At 42.7% G+C, this 22100-nt stretch overlaps 1 protein-coding gene across 2 annotated transcripts in view; it reads left to right on the forward strand.

Moving 5' to 3' along the window:
- Positions 1 to 22100, forward strand: part of PLEKHM3 (pleckstrin homology domain containing M3) — a 179754-nt gene that overhangs the window by 103729 nt on the left and 53925 nt on the right. The window lies entirely within an intron of this gene.

The following is a 22100-nucleotide window of genomic DNA, read 5'->3' on the forward strand; positions in this document are numbered from 1 at the left end:
GTCTTAGTTGATTATGGTCTAAGCACTGAATTCTGCCATCATTGGGGTAATTTCTTCACAAGCCCTGATAATCAATTTCTACTCAGAATGGGGGGAAAACCTTACTATAAAAAGATGCTGTGGGACAACAAGAAATGTTGGCAAGGATATGTGGAGAAACTAGAGCTCTCATACATTATTGGTGGGAATGTAAAGTGGTACAGCCACTTTGGAAAACAGTTTGGTGTTCCCTCAAAAAGCTAAACAGAGTTACCATATGAACCAGCAGTTAGATCCTCTCCTAGAATATACCCAAGAGAATTGTAAACTTGTGTCCACATAAAACTTGTACACAAATGTTCAGAGCAGCATTACTCGTAATAGCCAAAGAGTAGAAGTAACCCAATGTTCATCAACTGATGAACAGATAAACAAAATTTTGTGTATCAAGACAATGGAATATTTTTGGCTGTAAAAAGGAGCAAAGTACTGATACATGCTACAACATGAGTGAACCCTTGAAAACATCATGCCGAAAGAAGCCAGACAAAATATATATTTTATGATTCTGTTAAATGAAATGTCCAAAATAGGCAAACCCAGAGAGACAGAAAATAGATGAGCAGTTACCAGCACCTGGGGAGAGCAAGGGAATGAGGAGTGACTGCTAATGGCCCAGAGTTTCCTTTGGGGCTGATGAAAATGTTCTGGAATTATATGGTGGTGATGGTTGCACAACTCTGTGAATATACCAAACCCCACTGAATTGTATACTTCAGAAGAGTGCATTTTATGGTATGTGAATTATATCTCAATAAAAAAAATTGTACAAGGAAAAAATTTAAAAGGCAATGACTCTGGGAAACTCTTTGACTTGTGCTTAAGTCAAACAGTTGGAGGACTTTAAAGTTTAATAAAACATAAGAGAACATATAAGAGTCAAAATCATCTTTTAAAACTTTTATTAGTGCTTGTCCTTTTAATGATTGACCAGGTTAGCAACCAAGAAGAAAACCAACATCTTGTCTGTTCAACCCAAAGTTCTGAATATGTTAAGCTTTGGTTAATCATTTAAATCAACAACTCACTCCCTCAGAAGCTTTTAGACACTAAATGAAAGCAGTACTTTCCATATATCTATTCTTTCAAGAGTCAAAAAAATGATGTGACAAATTTCAGAGTATCTCATACTGCTCTGATTCTGTTCTTTTGTTTGTTGTTGTTTTCCTCACGGTTTGTTTTGCCCAGGGAAATGAGGTCAACTTAAAAACTGTTCAGATCCTTCAGTCATTTTTCAAGAATTTAAACTACTTTAAGTGTTGTTTTTTAACTTAAGACTTGTGTTTTCTTTGTTCCCCCTGAGGGAGGAAAATTATTTTAAATGGTAGAAGTGGTTTTAGAACATTTAGTTGGAAACGTCTGAGAGAATGGTAGTGTTTTAATTTTCTCGTGTGCGTCAAGTTTAACGTATTTCTCACATCAGCTCCTTCTACTCCTTCAGTCCTGCACACCCTTTACTACACAATCAAGCAGCAATGATCTGCTGGCTGGGGTGGGAAAAGGCATATTTTTAATTACTCTTGCCTAGTGGCATGCAAGGAGAAGAATCGATTAAAATACCCATTATACACTTAACCTATTTTCTAGGACTCTACCTGATCATAGTATCTGAGGATCCGCTTGAGAAGTATGTTTAAAGGCATGGACGTAGTCTTGTAAGGGTGGTTTAAAATAGAATGGGTGGAGTCCAAAGTGAGTACTCTTTGAGGAAGCCTTTCAAAAATGAGTTTTGATACCAGATGAAGAGAAAGAATCAGAGAAATTCCATATTCATTTTAGGGTGTCAAAGTAGTGTATCCATTTGGCATGATAAATCCTCCTTTTTAAAGCTTTCCTATGCCTTGCAGACTTTTATCCCCCCTTGTAATAACCAAACTACATATGCCACGCAGCTTACTTAAGTCAGTGACAGCAGTATCCCTGGTGGGCCAGACCATTAGCCTCTGGAGCCCCATAAGCAGCTTAATCAGTTTTCAGCCTCAGTAGTAAAGTGATAGAGGCAGTCAGCAGCTCATCAAACTCCCTGGTGGGGGTGGGGAGATCGGCTAGAGCTCTGTGCATCCACTTAATACACAACAGCTCACTCTAACCTGGTTCTTTGTGCCTGGTTTTAAGATCCCCAAACTTATCATATTTAGAGGAAGTTTAATTCAATTACTTTTCCTGCCTGAGGTGGTTTAAATTGAATTTAGCTTTTGATCTGTCCACATCTAGGCTATCAGTACTGAAGGGCCCCTCCACCCCATTTTCCCTTGGCTTCTGAGTAAATTTCAGGCATGTTTTCTGAACCTGAACTGTTCTTGTGAATACGTAAGAGAAGGGAACACAAGGGGAAAAACATATACTATTGCTCTGTGACAGAGTGTGTCCGTGACAGCAGGCAATCCAACCTAACTGATGGAGCCAGCGGCCAGCCCCATGTTGTCCTATACCATTTTGGCCTGTCTGGCTACTTGGTTGTCCGCTTTCATGTCAGCTTCAGTAGTTTTAGAGTAAGTTATTTCTCCCCATTTCATTACACTCCACACTCCTAAAATAAAGGTCTCCATAAAAGCAGATCACATAAAATAACTATAGAAAAGTGAATTTCAGTTTATTAATTTTGCAGGGGAGTGGAAGATAAGCTAATGCAAGTAACTGAAGAGTTATAGAGCTTGAATAATGATAATATAAATATCCTTCCTAACGACATCGGTTGCTTTCTACAAATTCCACTTAAATGCATTTGATTTTTCCCATTAGCATGTGTTTAAAAAACAAAATGTGGACATTTTCCTCTCCAAAAATCAAAAAAGGTGAGAATACACATTGGTAAAGAGGACTTATAATTTAAGTATATATAATCTTAAAATAATGTAGTACACAAAACACTAATAATACCTAAGATAAAGATGCTAAAAGAAGTCTGATACCAAGAAAATTGCTCCCTTCTTCTATCTCTGTTTTCATTTTTATAAGTAACAATCCCAAAATTTAGGAAATAGGCTCAATTCAACAATTTGGCCAAAGATTTCAAGCTACCTTAATGCTTCTGATGTTACATTCAAGACCATTTTCTCCCCACTTCTCATTATTTGAATTTACTGGCCTCTTTGCAGGTGTTCTCCTTTGCTCCTGTACACTTGGATGTGAGGAAACAAATAGCAGGATGGACACTGCTTAGCAAAAAGAACTCCCTCCAGTTGTTCTGGGAGCTGTAGTTGCCTGCCCACTAGCCAGTGAGTGCCAGTTATTGACAAAATTTGTAGCTAATGCTGGTGTCGAGTCCCTAATTGTCTATTTATTTCACCAGTCATTAAGTTGCTTGCTGGGTTTTACTAGCACCTCATAAAGGTAGTAGTTGAACAACACAGTCATTACCTATCATCAGTTGGCAGCATTATAACATGTAACACCTAAGATAGAACCAGGTACTCCTCCTGCCTTGTAGCAGGTCCAAGGAAGGCGAAAGATGGGAGCAGAGGCTCTCTAAATCCTAGGAGCTCTGAGGGGCACTGACTTGAGCCTGTCATTTCTTCAGTTTAGAATTTCAGGTGAATTTCTGTTCAGCATAGTAGATACTGTTAGAAAAACTTGCCCAATCCATGCTCTTTGAATGTAAATCTAACATAATATACAGCTGATTTTTTACAAAATAAAATCATATAAGCAGAAACTTTCTGGACGTGTGAATGCAGTGTTTTGTTTTTTAACTGACAGAGCAGTTCTTTCTAAAGGATTTGACAGACAAGGACTAAGCATCTGTGAATGAATGGACAGTACTGAGGCATGTTTTGAATGGGGAAACGGAGGCACTGCTTTTTAAAAGCTTTCTCCTCCTTTGATACTTCAAGAAGGGGATGTAGAATAGAATTTGTGTCTTGTTATTTTCTGTCTATCCAGCATTGCCACAAATCCACGGGAAGGCTTTAAGATAGGAATACAATAAAAAGATAAGGCCCGATGAGACAGTAGGAACAATACCATAAAACTCTCAATGCATTAGCTTTCTGTTTTAGCTCTCTCCTTTCCCTGCAAAGTATGTGACAAACCATCTCCTTATTTACATCGCTGATGAGAAAATTCCACACTGTACCAGTAGAATACCTTAGCATATGTAAGTTAATGTTCAAGAGATCATAGTTGCTCATAAGGAGCAAATCAGAACCCTGGTTTAATAGCTCATTCCTCAGACTGTGTAAGTGATAGGAGAATTGTTCTCAAGTTCCTTCTACTTACTGAAAGGAAAGGCCAGATTTAACTTCTAAGTTTTGTCTACCCGTGCTTTTGTGACAAAACCTGAAATGTATATTAATGACTAAATCTTCTGGTGTTACTCACCTTTGGGGCATATGTTAGCTAAGCATTGAAAGATTCCATTTGTACGTGATTCATGAGAAAGGATACTGGGTGATCCCATGGGTGAGGCAGCTGCTTAGAGTAGCCCCTCCTAGCCACCCCCTCCACCGCCTACCACCTACCTCCCAACATACACACCCATCTTGTGGGACAATCACCTCCCCTGGGCCCTAAATTTCCAAACTAGACCATACCTTCAGATTAAGGCAATTTAGATTCCAGTTAATACAAAACATTACCTGAGAAGAATAAATTATTTTGGCACAAATTCTTTTGTCTTATTAATAAGTTAAAAGCACAGATGGTATTCAGGGGAGATATATTTCAACAGACATGATGATGAAAGAAGATGGAACAGTCTGGAATTTGGAGTACTTACTAACGAGATGTGAAGTGGGAAGGATGCCAGTAGAGGAGGGCCCATAGCACTCAGGAGCCATGAAGAGAGAGGAGTAAATCAAATGTGTACTGCCTTTCTAGAGTTGCCTAGAATGGTCTGAACTGCTTTTGTTCTATGCTAAAGCAGTAAACATGCTAAGCAACTGGGCATGTAAATATTCGATGTATCGATGGATGGATGGACGGATGGATGAATACATACACCGTCCCAAACTTATTAGCACTCTCCCCAAAGAAAAACAAACTAATTTAATGTTAGCCCCTAAACATTAGAAATGCTGCTCTGTAAAACAACAATGCACAGAATTCTAAAACCAAATTAAAAATCTACACTTGTTATATATTGGGATAATGGTACGTTGTTCATTGTCGCAAACTTTCTGGACACTGAACATTCCTGAACAGCTAACCAACTTTTCAGTTAACTTTTTCACTAGTCCCCCACACCCGTAGGACTTAGAATTGTCATCTCTGTGACCTAAACATTTATCAAAATGGGCAATGGAAAAAAACAACATAAATGGTGATCCTACCGTGAAGATTATCTAGCTTGTTTTCTAGCTAGTGAAGACAGTCACCAAAAGGCAATGTTTAAGCCATTTCAAGGCCACTTTTTAAAAACAGACTTTGCTGAATTCTTCTTTGAGGAAGTATGTGAGTAATTTTGCATGGCCCTGCCCCACCAAGCAAACAATCAGAGAAAGTTATTCTCTGTGGGCGCTATTCACAGAGTCAGCACACAAAGGCCGAGCCTAAGTGGGCACCCAGCACAGCTGCCCTTTCACCGAAGAAGCAACAGGTGATGACCTTTATTCACATGAGGCTGACATCTTTGAATCCACAGTCCACAAGAACACAGCGCCTCGGTGCCCACAACCAAGTCACCAGTCTCCAAGCCTCAGCAGCCTGAGGAACTTGTATTCATAGCCTCTCAGCACCCCTGATCCTGCGCCATTGTCCACCCAGGCGTTAGCGGGCAGGGTAACTAATTAGGAGCATTCGGATTTAACAAGCAGAAAAACAAAGTGTGACAGCTTGCCTGTGTTGTTCCATGGCCAGGGCCTGTGTCCGCCGCAGCCGTCACTGCCTTCAGAAACTTCTGCGGTAATCTGGGGCAAGATAGGAGTGAGGCCTCCATTAAAACATCACTAAATCTCTGTTAGCTACTTTAGCCAGAGTTGTTCTAATCAATGAGTTAGGCAAGAGGACCGTAAGTTACTGAGTAGGGACACAAATCACGCCTTTTAAATAAGCAGATTTTTTCAAAAGTGAGTGTGTGTTTCAAGGGTAAAGGGAAGGAATTGAAGGTTATTCTCTGAAGAACTGGCAGGCTAGCACCAGAGCAAATGGGAAGTCGCTGTTTCTCAGGAGAGTTGTGTCTTGAGTAGCTGCTGAATAGTTCAGGCCTCATGCTCAGTCTTCCAGGGGGTATCAGATCCTGGGGGAAGGGAAGTGACTACTAGTGCGAAGTGCCTGGGCTGGAACCTGGGTCTTCGGACTCCTCGGCAGGAGGCCTTCAGGCTTTGGAGTCTTGACTACTGATATTTTGGTATTTTGGTGATGGGGCCAGTTAGCTGAGTGGGTGAAAGCAGGTGATTGACAAGGTGGTGGTACAGATTGTTCTTTATGCCAGCTGGTTAGTCTTTCTTTGCTCTGCGAACACTTCGTCTGTCTGCAGACCCAGGCACCACACACAGCTACGTCCACACACACAGTAAAGGACTGGGGAAGGTGGGCAGGGCGGGGGCTGCGGCAGAAACTGTGGGTAGCTAAGGGCAATGTATTGCTCTTCTTGGGAATCCAGGCCAGAAAGAGGACCGTGTGTTGTAAGTACTGGATGGAGCGCCTCATCCTCCAGTTGAGAAAGAGCTTGGTTGAGATAAGGATTTCAGAAGTCATATGGGAGCCCCTCAAGCGTAAACACCATGATAATAGATGAGGTAGCAGCCGCAGAACTGGATGGTGCTCAGTCAGTGCTGAAATCACTTTCCTGGAATCCAGTTTCCTGGCCCTGCTTCTGCTTTAGCTTCCAACCATCTGGGTTTTTTGGTTGTTGTTGATTTGGGGTTTGTATTGTTGTTGTTGTTGTTTCCCATTTATAAAAACGCAGCTAGAATACTGACTAGGCGAGGGCCTACTTTCAAAGACATTTTACTTAAAGACAGAATAAGGTTAGTGTCGATCTTACCGTTGGTGGAATTAGACCATCCCTACCTAGCCCCTCAGCCTGCCACTTCACACACGAATGTTATTAGTCACTAGGAACAGGCAAGAACGGATTAGCATCAAAACTAAGCTATCACATGGTCAGAGAAATAACTGCCACAGTGGTGGTTGCTTAGTGGGGCATAGGTCTGTGCATTAGCTATCTATTGCTATATAACAAATTACCCCAAAACTTAGTAACCCAAAACAAAAGTAAACCTTTTTCTCCCATGGTTTCTGTGGGTCAGGAATTTGGGAACAGTTTAATTGGGCATTTCGGGCTCGGACTCTGTTAGGAGGTTGTAGTCCAGATGTTGTTTGGGACTATAGTCATTGGAAGAAGCCCTAACTGGGGCTGGAGGATCTGCTCCCAAGGTGGGTTACTTCCACAGTGGCCAAAAGTTGGTGCTGGTTGTTGGTGGGAGGCCTCTGCTCTTCCTCACCTGGGCCTTGCCACAGGCTGCCTTGTGAGCTGTCTGAGCCAGTGAAAGCCAGGCAAAGCGATCCTTTGTAGGTCTTGGCCTCGCAGGTCAGAGAGCCATCACTTCTGCCCCATTCTATACATTTTTTGAAATAAGTTATAGTTTGCAAAGCAACAGCAACAGCATCTCCCATCCCACATGCTCTCCTTGCATTATGACTCTGACATTCCTTCCATCGAGAGGTGGGGTCTGTGTTCCCTTTCCCTGAATTTGGCTGGGCTTGTAACCATGGAAGTGATGCTAGGATGCTAGGTGACTTCTTCCAAGGCTAGGTCATAAAAGGTGATACAGCTTCAACCTGGCTATTCACGCTTGGAAGCAGCCACCATGTTGTAAGGAAGCCCAAACCAGCCCATGCACAGAGACCACAAGGAGAGGCCTACAGGTAGTCATTCTAGCTGACCGCCATCATCAACCAATAGGCATGGAGTGAAGATACTTTCAAAGGATTCCCACCTTTAGTTGAAAGTCTTCTCAGCAGAGGCAACTGGCAAGAGGAGCAGAGACAAGAGGAGCACAGAAAAGCCATCTCCACTACATCCCGCCTGAATTTCTGACCCACAGAATCTGAGAATAAAATGGTGGTTTTACACTACTAGGTTTGGAGTATTTTGTTTTGGAGCAGTGGTCACTGGAACACCAGTAACTCAACTGTTAGAAGGCTTCCTAGAGGCTGTGATCTAAGTTGAAATGTGAGGGCCTATAGGCAGAAGCCAGATGGAGGGGAACGGGAAGAGAACTTTCAGGCCTTGGTAGTCTCAAACCCATCAACGACCTAATCTACAGTGTTTCTGTCATGAAGGAAAGCAGGAAAAAGTTTTCATTACTGACTTTGACATTTCTGAAAAACATTCTGTCTGCATGCTTCAGGGTTATTTTGATAAATTGTCTCAACAAACATTCATGGAATGAGTATGATGGGATCACTTTACTCAGAAACGAATGTGATAAAAAAGTCTGTGAGTCTCCGGGCTAGAGCTCCACAGAGTGTGGAGTTTATAATTTTTCTATCCCACCTGGGCTCCTGAAACATGAGCCAAATTCTCAGTCACCAAACCCTTGGCTGGGTGTCTCCTCCCTATTCATTCATTCATTCATTCATTCAGATGTTGATTAAGTACACACTATGTGCCCATAGCTATGCTGGCCCTGAAGTTGAGGGAGCTCATTTTCTCAGAAAAGGACTAGTGATTCTTACTGGTTATAGTCAAACTCCTGTACCTCGTCCTGTGCCAGGAACTTCTGATACAGCCTGTGCTCAACCTAATGAGCAGGATTTTACCCCTTGATGCCTCCCTCATGCCAGCCACTCTACCGCATTTGTAGTTTGGTCCTCAGGGGGCCAGAGGGGTCATGAGAAGGCTGTCTAGCCAGGTGTTGAAGGCTAAGGAGGTTTCTAGCATTTGCACAAAATTCACTCACTTGAGGTTGCTCCAGAGATGGAGCAGGATGGCAGACTCACAAGACAGCTTTAGCACACGTGTCTTTGATGAAACCACTGGCTGCACGTGAAGGTGGCCTGCACTGCGATCCACGTGGGGAACTTGTTGCTTTTCAGTAATATTGCCCCCGATCTTTCTGAGAAAAAATTAGAAGGCTGACTGGCACAGCCTTTCTTTTTGTTTGTTTTTAAATTTCTGGCCAAATCCTAGTGAACCATCAACACTTTTGCTCCTGGAATTTTAAACAAGATTAAAATCATTTGTGACAGCAGGGAAGATCTTTACAGCCCAACAAATTAAGGAGAGGTATAGGGAGCCGCATGGATCACTCAGAAAGCTGCCGAAGCATTAATAAGCCCAGACTTCTGTTAGCTGTTGAGCAGGTTTCTTGTCACTCAGAAATTCACTTCTTTCCCGAGAGCCAGTCATTCATTCATCTATCCATACGAGAAGCAAGTGGTAAATGGTGTATGATGTACCATGAACTTACTGTGCCAGGTCTGTGGACAGGATCGGAAAGGCACAGCACCTGCCCTCTGAGAACATTCTCTCCCAGTTCTGTACCGGTATGCCAAGCACATCGCAGGGGCAGCCTAACCATTCCATTCTGCATTTAAAGGAGACCCATATGGCTTTAGAACAGGGTTTCCGCAGGGGCCAGGCAAGTGGCATCCGTGCCCGAGGCAGGCCCAAGTGGAGCCTTCAGGTCATGATGAGAAACCAGAGAGCGTCGCCCTCCGAAGGGGACAGCTGTTTTTCAGTAGCCCCAGAGTTGTCATCTCTTCCCATTTTCCAAGAGAAGCCGGAAATCCGTATTTTTATGTGAAATTTCTCAATATTTAAACACTCTGCAGGCCAAACAAAACATAGCCACTGGTTTTGACCTCTGCTTTATAATAGAGAATGCCTGCTTTTGTTCCGTCAAAACTAATGAATGCTCAATTACGAGAAGGAATTTGGAGGTTGGTGTTAGATTGTGCTCCTCAAAAGGCTCCGGACCCCATCCTAAACCCTTGAGATACTAATTGACAGACTTGCACAGGCTGACAGCTGGGCTCTGAAAGTAGACACACACAGGGAAACAGGCGAGCTATTCCAGGTCACTTTGCAAGGTCAGGGCAGCAATGCAAACATTAGGAAGGTCACGTGGCAGCAAGGAAGCCCTCCATTTCCTCGAGCTGTTGGTTAATAAATCATATTCAAAAGGTATCACCAGATTCCCTCTCTCTGGCACTGCTTTGTGAGGTGGAAAATTAAATAGAAATCAAAATTAAGATGGCTGTCAGGAGCTTTTAGGAGACCAGCAGGCCAGTGTGAGGCCAACCTAGGATGAGGTTTCTGCCTGGAACAAAGGTCTCCAAAAGGGTGATGATACCCGATGCTGGGCACTGCAGAGGGACTAGATGGTACAGGGTGATTTACTTGGAGCCCGGCTGCCCACATTCAAATGCCAGCTCACTCCAGACTCACTAGGTGACCTTGGACAAGTCCCTTCTCTTCATAACTCACAAAACACTTCATCTCTGAAGTTGGGGATAATAACGGTACCTTCCCCAGAAGGTGCTGTGAGGCTTAGAGGAGTGAAGACGTGTAAGGCTGTTGGAAGGCTGTTTGACACACACAGAGCTTAGGAGCTACCAGCTTCACCAGTGGCACAACTACTGGGGTTAGCGCTGGCTAGGAGATGGCCACCTTTCGTAAATGGCTCCCTGTGGCTTTCTCGAGCGGCACCAAGACACTGCATCTGTGGACACCAGACGGCAGCCACCACACAGAAGTCATGTTTGCTCTACCTGTTTAGCCTCTCACCAGCACCTTGATAGGGAAAGCCGAGAAACCCTGGGTGGGCTTCCTCCTGCCTCCAGGGTGGTCCTAGACCAGACCTCCCCAGTGGCCCCACAGGGGAACTGCTCTTCCAGAGCCTCCCACCCTACCCCCTTCCTGGCAGTGAGACCTCCCTAGAGGGCTGGGCTAGATAGAACAAGTCAGAATCACATGCTGGCCTCCTAGCCTCACCATCTTTCTTTGGTCTTGCTAAGAGGCCTTTAGCACATGAACCAGAAGCTGAGTTTTGGCTTCCCCAAAAAAGGTAGGCACCTTCAGCACCTGTCTCTTGGAAGAATGTGTGCCCTTTTGGTGGACTGTACACAGATCATCTTTTCCATTTTAACAAAAAGCATTCTTTAAGTTTTGTAGAATCATAGAGTGTACGTTTTTTGAGGTTAAAAAATACTGAGTTCACACTGTTTCTGTAGCTATAGAAGGGTGGAGCTTACCAGACTGAGCTGTTGGCAGAAACAAAGAGAACCCATGTTTCCTTCCCACCTGCAATTATAGTTTTACTAGCTTGTAAAGCACACGTAGAATTTGCAGTACATTCTTCCTTTGCAGTCGGGGGAGAGGCCCTGCTGTGAGTGTAATTGGCTTTCTAGCTTCCTTTAACGTGCAGGTGGAAAGGAGCCGGACTGAAGGACCTTTACTCTTAGAATTAACTGATGCTGAATTGTGTTTAAATTCCACGCATCTCCCTGAATGCATGTGTTCCATTAAATCTTAGGAGTGGAAACACAGCTTACCTCTGAAAATATCCCCATCCCTGTCCCTTCTTACGGCTTTGCAAAACCGGAGTTGTTTTTTTAAAATGGATTTTTAACCCCTGAAGGGATTATTCTCAACCCTGTTAACCCGTGTGTTAAAGATATAGGGCATCTTTAAACGACAATTTCACACAGTACATCCAACTTGGACCACTTTTTTACTCCAGCTTTGGCTTTGTACAAATCCGTTCCCAAGAGAATCTCAGACTCTTCACTACTTTATTTCTGGAGCCCTAGGTTTCCTTATTTGTGGAGTGAAAGGTTGAATTAAACAATTTTTACAGCCCCTCGCAGCTCTAGGACCCCGGTTCCATGATCCTTGAGGAGCAATTAAATTGTAGAAGCCACTCTACTTTTACCTATCTGCTTTCTGGGACTTCCTTGTCAGTTTTCATAACTGGGCTCTGGGCATAGCAAGAAACCTGGAATGAAAGCTAGATATCCGCTCCTTCAGTTCCAAGGGACAAATGTCAAGATTTCCATTTGCCAAAGATCAACTGATGTTTTGACTTTTTGTCCTTAAATAGCAGTTTTAAGCATTTTCACAAATAGGATCTGAAGGACAGCCCACGAGTCAAATATACTACTTTTATATAGCCCTTAAAGACAGATTAATCTCATAATACCTTACAATCTCGTGGCAGTTAGAATAGTGCCCAGCACACAAAAGTTGGCCAATAAAAATGTGCAGAAGGTGATATGCCATTTAGTGAGTTTGCTCCTAAAATGGGCGGCATCAATCAGGTTATCTGGTGAACTAGGAGCTGGCGTTTGTCAGGGCTAAAAGCAGAGTCAGGTAAAGGACAATAAAAGAATGGGGCATCCTAAGGGAAGGCTTAAACCTGAAGAACAAGGGAATCTGGGGAAGGATGTTGTTGAATGGATTCTGGGCTGGAGCAGAGGTCAAGGGTGCGGAGAGAAAGTCTAGGCAATCCCAGGTAGTAAAACTACTGATTGGAGTTTCATCTTTTTCTCCTTTCTCTGCCTGCTGTCAGCTGGGGGCAGGGACTGATCATCGGACAGACAGAAGGAACGAGAAAGAGCCAGGACTTTCAGTCTGCTTGCTTCATCCCAGGGTTGTTGAGGCACAGCCTCCCTGAGGGCAATGGGCCTCTCATATCACAGCACTTAGTCAAGGAGGGAGGAGAGGGACATTCAGGAAACCTATGACCCAGGGTGACCATAGTTCATCCTTTACCAAGTCACATAATATCTCTGGTGCTTAAAGTCTTTATAAGATGAGAACAATGTACTGATTAATCATAGCTATTTTTTATTACATGTTCAAAAAATGTGACTTTTATTATAGAGTGCTTACTTTAGGCCAGACCGTGTTCTAAATCTACATGGATTATCTCACTTAATCCCAATAGCCCTGTGAGATAGGTTCTATTATTACGCACCTTTTACACATGAGGGAAACTTGCCGAAAGTCATCTAGCTAAAGTGGAGGAGCTGAAATTCAAAACCAAGCTGTCCTGTTCTAGCACATATCCTCTTTTGTTTCAGTTCCATATGAGAGATTTCAGACTTATCAAATCAAAGAATAACAAATATGACCAGCTGTTTGATTACCCCTGCAGTTGAAGGATTCCCTTCTCCAATGGGCACACACTCTGAACCACTACATTGTACTATTTCCCGCCAGCGCTAACATTATTTCAAGAGGCATCCTGGTACCAAACCCACCTGGCAGCAAGGCCAAGCCCTACCATTGCTGAAGCTCCACCAAGTCTTACCACTGGGTAGGAGGGAATAGAAGGCAAAGAGGGGAACAGAACTATGTAAATGCACCCATCTCTAGCCTCAGAGTACCAGCACCACATATGTAAAAATTCCAGTGCCCAGGAGAGTCCGTGTAGATGCTACGATCATAGTGGTCAGGCCCAGCTTCGTGCCCAGATTCCCCCAAATAGTCCACAGCCCCTAAAATTTCTACAGGTCAGTTTTTTTTTTTTTTCTAAAGATTTTATTTATTTGACAGGGACACAGGGAGAGAGGGAACACAAGCAGGGGGAGTGGGAGAGGGAGAAGCAGGCTTCCCGCCCAGCAGGGAGCCTGATGCGGGGCTTGATCCCAGGACCCCGGGATCATGACCTGAGCCGAAGGCAGACCCCTAACGACTAAGCCACCCAGGTGCCCCTACAGGTCGGTTTTAACAGCTGCCATGGTGGTCAAAATATTTTCGTTTTTTCCAACCCAGTGACCAGTAGTCGTCAAAAACAGCAAAATTCTAGAACAAAGAACTGGATAACACACAGGATATATTATAGTCCCAGGGGGAAAGCATGCTAATTCCATATGGACTTAGGATACTATGAATTTGCTTTTGGTTCTGCTTTTTGTTTGGACTGAGCATATTCTGTATTCGTAGCTATGGCTGACCTGCGTCAGTGTGTTTACATATTTATAGCTAGTCTGCTTCCAAAAAGGACTTTTGCGGTGGAGCTTTTTCTCTTTGTGTGCGTGCACGCGTGCGTGCGTTCATAACTGGCTAATTTTAATTCCCATCCGTTGCCTTTGGCTTAAATCAGTGGCATGTGCCCTTATCAAAGAGGATTCTTTGCTGCTCAGGATCCTGTGTGCCTAGAGTTCTGCTAGCATCCCTCCCACAGAACGTGGTTAGAAAACCTAACTCTTCTAGAATTGCCTTCAGCCTAAAGGTTTCTTTCAGCTCCTGGAAGAATAGAGAACAAAAATCGGATGCAGCTGATGTTTTAGGTGTGTATATAATTTGCCAAATTGTTGACCACTCAGCTCTTAGTCAGTGGTCACAAAAGGAATTAGAAACCGTCCCCTGCCACCCCACAACCCAAAGAAGGAAGGGTGTTACTTGGCTTTGGCGCGGAAGCCTGCTGGCACACACTGTCAGACAGCAACACGGTGGTGCATTTGGGCCACGAAAGGCTTTGGGGTGGCGGAAAGGGCCAAAATAGTTGTGGCATAAGTTGGCCAAGATATTAAGCAGATCTGAGTTTAATTTGACATAAAGATAACTCTTTTTGTGTTTTCCAACTGGCTGCTGCTTTCTCTGTCTCCGTGGGACCGAAGATTTCAGCCAGGAGCTAGTTCATAAGGGCATTCAAGTCCTTTCAAAGTGAGACATGTAATGGGCTTTACACAGGCTTTCACGTTGGGCTGGACAAGATGGAGTGAGGATAAAAAGGCACATGGGGATCTGGGAGAAGCTGAAAATGGATCTTGAGGCTTGAATTCCTTCTATGAGTTTGCTTAAGCCACATTGCATGAGCTTAGAATAGAGAGGCAGGCAGTCTGGCTCCTTGGGATAAGGAAAGATTTGGAACTCAGCTACTGTGAGGTCTTGGCCCCTACTGTGTATTCTGGCTTGTTTTGTTAGCACGAGCAAGTTATTCTCGTTTCTTGCCTCTGGGGTTTTCTTCAGCACACTTATAAGCTGTGAGTCTCCACCCCACTGATGGGGGTGGGCAGAATGGGATAATGAAAGGGGTGGAGAGACAAGTTGCTTCAGCTGCTTAGGATGAGGAAGGCAAAGAAACTTCAGACCCTGGAGCTAGCTTCTGAATCCATCGAGGGCGGGGAGGGTGGGGGCACCACAAGGACTGAAGTCATCTCTTCCAAAGGTACTAATGCGGCCTGCTGTGCTAGTTAGGAAAACCAACTAATTGTCTGAATTGTGATTTTATTACCCATGAAATGGTTAACAGTGGAGGAGAAGCTGCAGAATTCTGAAAGTAATCAATGAAATGTAACCAATCAAAAGGGATTATGAGCTATACCTAAAGAGCTATACCTAAAAATGGTAAATGTTACATATATTTACCACAATAAAAAGAATACCAGCATCTTAGCTGCACCCCTTACCTGCTGTGTGACCTTGAGCAAGTAACTTAAACTTGGTATGTCTCAATTTCCTTATTTGTCAAGTGGGGATTATTAAAGTATTTACCTCATAAGATTGTGAGGTTAAGGGAGTCACAAATACATCCAGTACTCTGAGGAATGGCTGGCTGATAGTGAATACTCTGGGAGTGTTGTTGTTAAAAGTCCCTCACAGTCATTAACAAAGTTCAGGGGCGCCTGGGTGGCTCAGTTGTTAAGTGTCTGCCTTCGGCTCAGGTCATGATCCCAGGGTCCTGGGATCGAGCCCCGCATCGGGCTCCCTGCTTCTCCCTCTCCCACTCCCCCTGCTTGTGTTCCCTCTCTCGCTGTCTCTCTCTCTCTGTCAAATAAATAAATAAAATCTTTAAAAAAACAAAGTTCAGTTGATTTACACACTGTAATGAGGCTTTATCATGCACCCTGTGACCAGGGGTGCTTTCTTTCTCTGTTTTATTCTAACAGTTAAAGCTATCCATGAATAGCAAGAACACTGCAACAGACATTAGAAACTGAAATGATACAAGGAGGATTCCCTGCCTGGACAATTTGAGGTATATTTCACATCCTCTTTCCACCACTACCACCAATCTTTTCTAGTTTAGATGGCCCCAATTTCTCCATCTCTGACATGGATAATAATTTACCTTCCATGGCCGATAAGGGAGCCAATAAAAAGTACACATATTGAACTTTTGTTGAAGTATGTGAGCAAATTAAGTGTAATAAAAATGCCTTTTCAAATGGCCCAGCAGAAATCACTAATACTGGCATTTTAAAAAATACATTTAAAATAGTAGTTGAGGGTGCCTGGGTGGCTCAGTCGGTTAAGCGTCTGCCTTCGACTCAGGTCATGATCTCAGGGTCCTGGGATTGAGCCTCATATCAGGCTCCTTACTCGCTTCTCCCTCTCCCTCTGCCCCTCCCCCCTGCTGGTGCGTGCCTGCGCGCTCTCTCTCTCTCTTTCTCTCTCTCTCTCTCTCTCTCTCTCTCGCGCGCGCGCACGCGCGCTTTCTCTCTCAAATGGATGAATGAAATCTTTAAAAATAAAATAAAGTAGTAGTTGAGGAGCACCTGAGTGGCTCAAGTCAGTTAAGCGTCCAACTCTTGATTTCAGCCCAGGTTGTGATCCCAGGGTTGTGAGACTGAACCTGGGCGTGGAGCCTGCTTAAGATTCTCTCTCTCCCTCTGCCTCTCTCCCTCTCTCTAAAAATAAAAAAATCAAATAGTTGATTTATTAGTAACCATAGCTTTATAATATCGTTTCTAAAGTGTAAGTGATAATAGCCAACAGAAGCATTAAAAAGACAACCTGTGGCCATCATGATATAGAGATAAAACTAAAAAAATCAGAGTTTGGGGGGGTGATATTGCCAGTCACATAGCATTTAAGAATGATAGCCTTTCCTACTATCAGGTCTTACAGCATATTCTTGGTAGTAAATTACTTTGTATGTAAGTGTGTACAAATATATATTATACACGGTCATGTGTTTAAGGAAATGGTCTCCTTTCCATAATTTGAAAATTCCTGGTAACTCCATTTCATTAGCATACATTCTCATGTGGTATTAACTACCTGCTTCCTAAGATGCCCTATAATTTATTTTGCTGCCATTACCTTGGGACAGAATTATGATTACTACAGCTAGCTTGGAATTCTTAAAAAAATGAATGAAAAACACAGAAGAAAAATTAATAACCTGTGAATGGGGAAGGGCTGGGGTGGCAGGAGGAAGGGGGGAAGGCAGCTTGGCCCAGGCATGGCCCAGGAATGGCACTGGAAACGGGGAGAAGAAAGGGAGCTGGCTGCTTCAAGACGTGTTATTTTTACTGCGGCTTCTTGCTCCTCTCCACCCCCACCTCTTCCAGTCTGAGCTTTGAATACAGTTGAATTTTCACCACAGAACTTGGCTAGGTCTCCTCAGGGACTTTCTCTTTCCCATCTTTCCATAAATTATAGGTTTGCACATGAGAACAGAACAGATGATTCCCATTATCTTTTGGGTTGGGTTAGGATTTTTTTTTTTTAACCTGCCCACTCTTAAATGTGTATTCTAGTTCAGGGAGGTGGAGATTTTGTTAACACAGTGGCATATCCACCAGCGAACTGGTCTGCTCCTCCTTAACAGGATGGTTTTAACCTGGTCTCCTTGACCAGTACGATTGCAGTCATTTTTCTTGGCCTTTAAATACTCACGGGAAGTCATTGCTCCAGAAGAGCTGGGCCTTGCCCGAGTTGTTCACCGGTACCCCCAGCCCTCGCACCCCACCTGCCGTACTGCAGACTCCGCATGAGTGTCTGTGGAAATTTTGCTCCTTATTTTGGTGGTAAAGTGACATTTCTAGGACACTATTATACTTTCATAAATGACCCATTCAGATCATTGTAATCAAATAGATCCAAAAGTGTTCATTTACCCCAGAACATAGAGATCATCTATAGATAAGGTGTAGAACTCACTAAAAGCTATAGATTCACTGCTAATGGTTAAGCTTTATTGAGCTCCAACCCTGGGCACTCTTTAAGACAGAGAGGGAGAGAGGGAGGGAGGGAGAGAGGGAGGGAGGGAGAGAGGGAGGGAGGGAGAGAGGGAGAGAGGGAGAGAGGGAGAGAGGAAGGAAGGAAGGAAGGAAGGAAGGAAGGAAGGAAGGAAGGAAGGAAGGAAGGAAGGAAGGAAGGAAGGAAAAAAAAGGAAAGATTTTATTTTTAAGTAATCTCCACACCCAGTGTGGGGCTTGAACCCACAACTCCAAGATCAAGAGTTGCATGCTCTACCAACTGAGCCAGCCAGGCGCCCCTGGGCACTCTTTTCGATTCAATACCCGGACCAGATGCAAACTCAGTAAAAGAAGGGGAAAGGAATTTACTGTATTGCATCTGAGTTTATTCTCCTCTTCATGGTCTCCCCTGAAGTACTCAATCTAAGCTTTCTAAAAGGAGTAGGTCCTAGGGGAAAGGTGCAAAGGAAAATTAGAAGATGTGACTTCATTCCACTTCCAGCATCTGGAACATTCTATTGCTTACAGACATACTAAAAGTAGAGTGAAGGAATTTACAAAAACTGTCCTTGGCAGTGTGGGAAGAAGAGAAGGGGGAAAGGACAGATAACATTTTTAAGAAAGAACAGTGTTTGATGCAGAATTTAATAGAAAAGCTGAGTGACCTTCCTGAAAAAGCAGAGCAAAAGAGAATGAGGACTTGGCCTGATCAGAAGAAACCTAGCAATCCAGAGGTCTGTAGAGAAGAGGGAGGCAACTTAAAATGGGAGAGGATGACAGCAAAAGGGAAAAGCTGAAGTGTTCAACTTGGGACACTAGAGGAAGAAAACAGCCAGAACTGAATGGAGAGGAAGAAGAGGCAGTAAAGGTGTTATCAAGAGGCAGGTTCTATAGATGGAATAAATGGTCCCTCCCCGCGAAATGGACAGGGACTGAAGACAGGTATTTTTAAAATACAGATCCTTCTGAACAAGGCCACCATCAAGGTAGACCCAGCAGAGGGTCTGGAGATTGCTATAAATTTCCAAATGACCTTATCTTGGAGTCTACCAAACTCATCGTGTACTTGTCCACTATCTCTTGCCCTACCTAACCTTGACCATGACCTACTAAATTAATACCCTCTCTTTCTACTTGACTGCCCTGGCAGCGCTGTTGTTCCCTCTGTACTAAATATAGTTCCAGGGACAAAAGGGATGAAACACATGAAAGGCAACAGCTTAGGATATGTTAATATATGTCTTTCTTGTTCAGGACCAACTAATCCATCTCAGGAGCCCCCTAGAACGACTGGTTTTTGATGTTAGCTTATTTATTTGATGATTTAGTGATGAGTAAGTCCTCCCTCACTATATTTCACAATACGAATTAAATCATAACGAGTAACCACTCTGAGGGTTAAATCCTATGTTAATTCTATTGTTTACTCTAAATAGAGGGGACATTGATTTCATAGTTAAAAGCCTCATATATTTAGATGGCCTTGTTTACCTAAGTAGTGACTTACAGTTAAGATCCTGAAAGCCTTTCTGTATGGTGTGACCTTTCTGTGTCAAAGGCATTGTGTACTAGGCCTTAAAGGCGAAAATATATCACTCAGCAGTGCTCTTAGCCAAGAAAATGGGACATGGAAGGAAACAAGCCAAATGAGCAATAAATTACCATAGATGCATGTGTATGGAGTTACTCTTTTAACTCAAATTACCAAAGAATGGTCATTCTTACTCCCTAGCTCTCTGTTCTCTCCAGAAATAGGTTACTATATTACTGTATGCCTGATACAACTTCATATAGGCCTTCAGTATCCTAATTTGGCATTCTTCAAAGTGTGGGGTATGAAGAATAACGTTTTTAAGCTTAGTGTGCTATTTACAGTTCTGTGAGCTTTACGTGTATCTACTCATTTGACCCTCGCAACCAATCTGTGAAGTGGGTATTATTGTTATGTCCATTTCTTAGATGAAAACCTCAGGCAGAGCAGGTTAATAACTTGCTCAAAGTCACCAGCTAGTATGTGGAAAAGTCTCAGAATCTGAACTGAGGAAGGCCAGTTTAACCAGTGCTTTTAATTACTGTGCAAGGAGACCTCTGATTCCATGGAATTTCTACCAAAACGAAATTGGTTGGTACAAGAGATGCTCTAGACAGTACATAGACATGGCATTAAACGACATTTAATTGCATTATGAGAAAATTATTCCCTTCAATTCTCTTTCTGTCCTTGAGGTTAAATTAAACAAAGATTTATTCTGGTGCTGCTGTGACTTGAACCCCTAACACCTGCTAATCCTCTTTTTTTTTTTTTTTTTTTTTTGAACAGAGTTGGCAGCAGGCTCAGGGTCTTCCAGCCAGTTGTGTTATCTTGATTTTATGGCACGGGATACTGGTTTCCATTTATGGTATTCATATATGGCTTTCATTTTTAAACTTACTTGAGTCAACAAATGACTCTGTCTGAATAAAGCATTAAGTAAATATTACAGGTGGAATGCAGCTATGACAACGTTTGTGAAAGTGTTTTCACTGATTGAAGTTTGGGAAACACTGTCCTGATTCTTCTATTTTGAAGTTAACTTTAAAGCAATGATTTTGGCAAACATTGAGTGAGATTCCTCCTACTCTTATCAAAAAGATCCCCACCTTCCCTCCATCAGTTGAGGGCTCATCTGGGATGGAGTTTTCAGTAGGTCATACAGAAGGGAGAAAAATAATATAATGTGGGGAATTTCTAATACCACAATATAGGCTAAAAAAATTTTTTTTTCTGAAATCCTACTATATCTACTTTTTTAGTTTTAAAATCCCATTACTTTCTTACGAAATGATAGTGATCGTCAATAGATTGTTTGGTCTTTAATATCCTTATTTGGCAGAAGTAAAGATTTAAAACTTTAAAAAAAATTGTGCTGATCCAGAAAACATGAAATTTGGGTGCCATTGCTCAGTCGCTGTTCATGGTAGGATTCCTTTTCATTGCTTAGCAATCTTGAGTACTTCAGGAAGGGTGATATGGAATCATGCCAATCTCTTTCTAAAGTGCATTAAAGCATTTTTTCAGGGAAATTATTAAAGAGATCCTGCTTATATGAAATTCTTTCATGTCTGTTCTCTAGATTTATAGTTTTCCTATCAAGACTGCAGTGCTCATTATTAATAAAATAATTTTTGAAAGATGAGGTATCTCTGAAATAGTTACTATGAGCAACCAATCCATTGGAATACTCATATTCACTAAAATGTTTATTTCATTTTGCACTTCCAAAGTGGAAAGTTCAGACCACAATTGACAAATACTTAAACAGTCATTGGTTTTTTGTTTGTTTTTCTTTAACGTTGCTGCTGTTGTTTCTGGGACTTAGGAGAATAGAGAAGCTAAAAATCTTGGACATATTTAGGAAGAAAAGTCATTTTTCTGTTTTTTCATTTCATGCTTTGACGAACATTTTTTTTTTTTTTACTGAGTTCAGAGTTGATCTAGAAGGAAGCCATTGGAGATGCAGAAAAAGTTGTAAAAGGGAGAGGAGGCCCCAAATGCCCAATGTCAAGGAGACTAGAGTTGGAGGGGTTAATTGTAAGGCTAAAGCACAGACAAGAAGCAAAGTTCAAAGACTCCAGCAAAATTTAAGATGATTTGTCAGGATAGGTCTGAGTTAGCCAGGGGAGATCTGGCAAGTTCAAGGCCAGCATTGGCCAGCAACCCCAAATCAACAGGATCGCTGCCATAGTCAATGCTCTAAGGAAGAAAACAAACTAGTTAGAGAGCTCTCAGACCTGAGACATTCCCAGGCCCCTGGATCACTCTGTAGACTTGGTGGATATTACTGGCTTTCATGTTTTTATTTCACTAACTCTAAGATGTCTGAGTAGCCCTGTCCCTTACATGACTTTCCTTGTACCTTAAAGGATCTTTGTAGAGAGACAGGCAGATTCTCATCTTCATGGGCCCAATGACCTTGGTTTCAGCAGCAGATGGCAATGGCTTATTCTGATCTGATGCTAAGCCCCATGTCCATATGGAGTCTTTCATGATCCAATACAAGGGGACCTGGAACAGGCCTATCAGACTAATGTCATCTTTTTTTCTCTTGGGAGTAGCCATGACCCAGAGTACCTGCAGAAAGCAGGGCCAGACTGAAATATGTGGATGCCCAAGCAGGCTAATAATTTGGCATCCTACTCACTGGTACTCTTTAAACATACTTTGAATATGTACTCAAAGAGTATTTAATATATTTAGT

Source organism: Phoca vitulina, unplaced genomic scaffold, assembly GCF_004348235.1.
Source record: "Phoca vitulina isolate PV1807 unplaced genomic scaffold, GSC_HSeal_1.0 scaffold1, whole genome shotgun sequence".
NCBI classification, from domain to species: domain Eukaryota; kingdom Metazoa; phylum Chordata; class Mammalia; order Carnivora; family Phocidae; genus Phoca; species Phoca vitulina.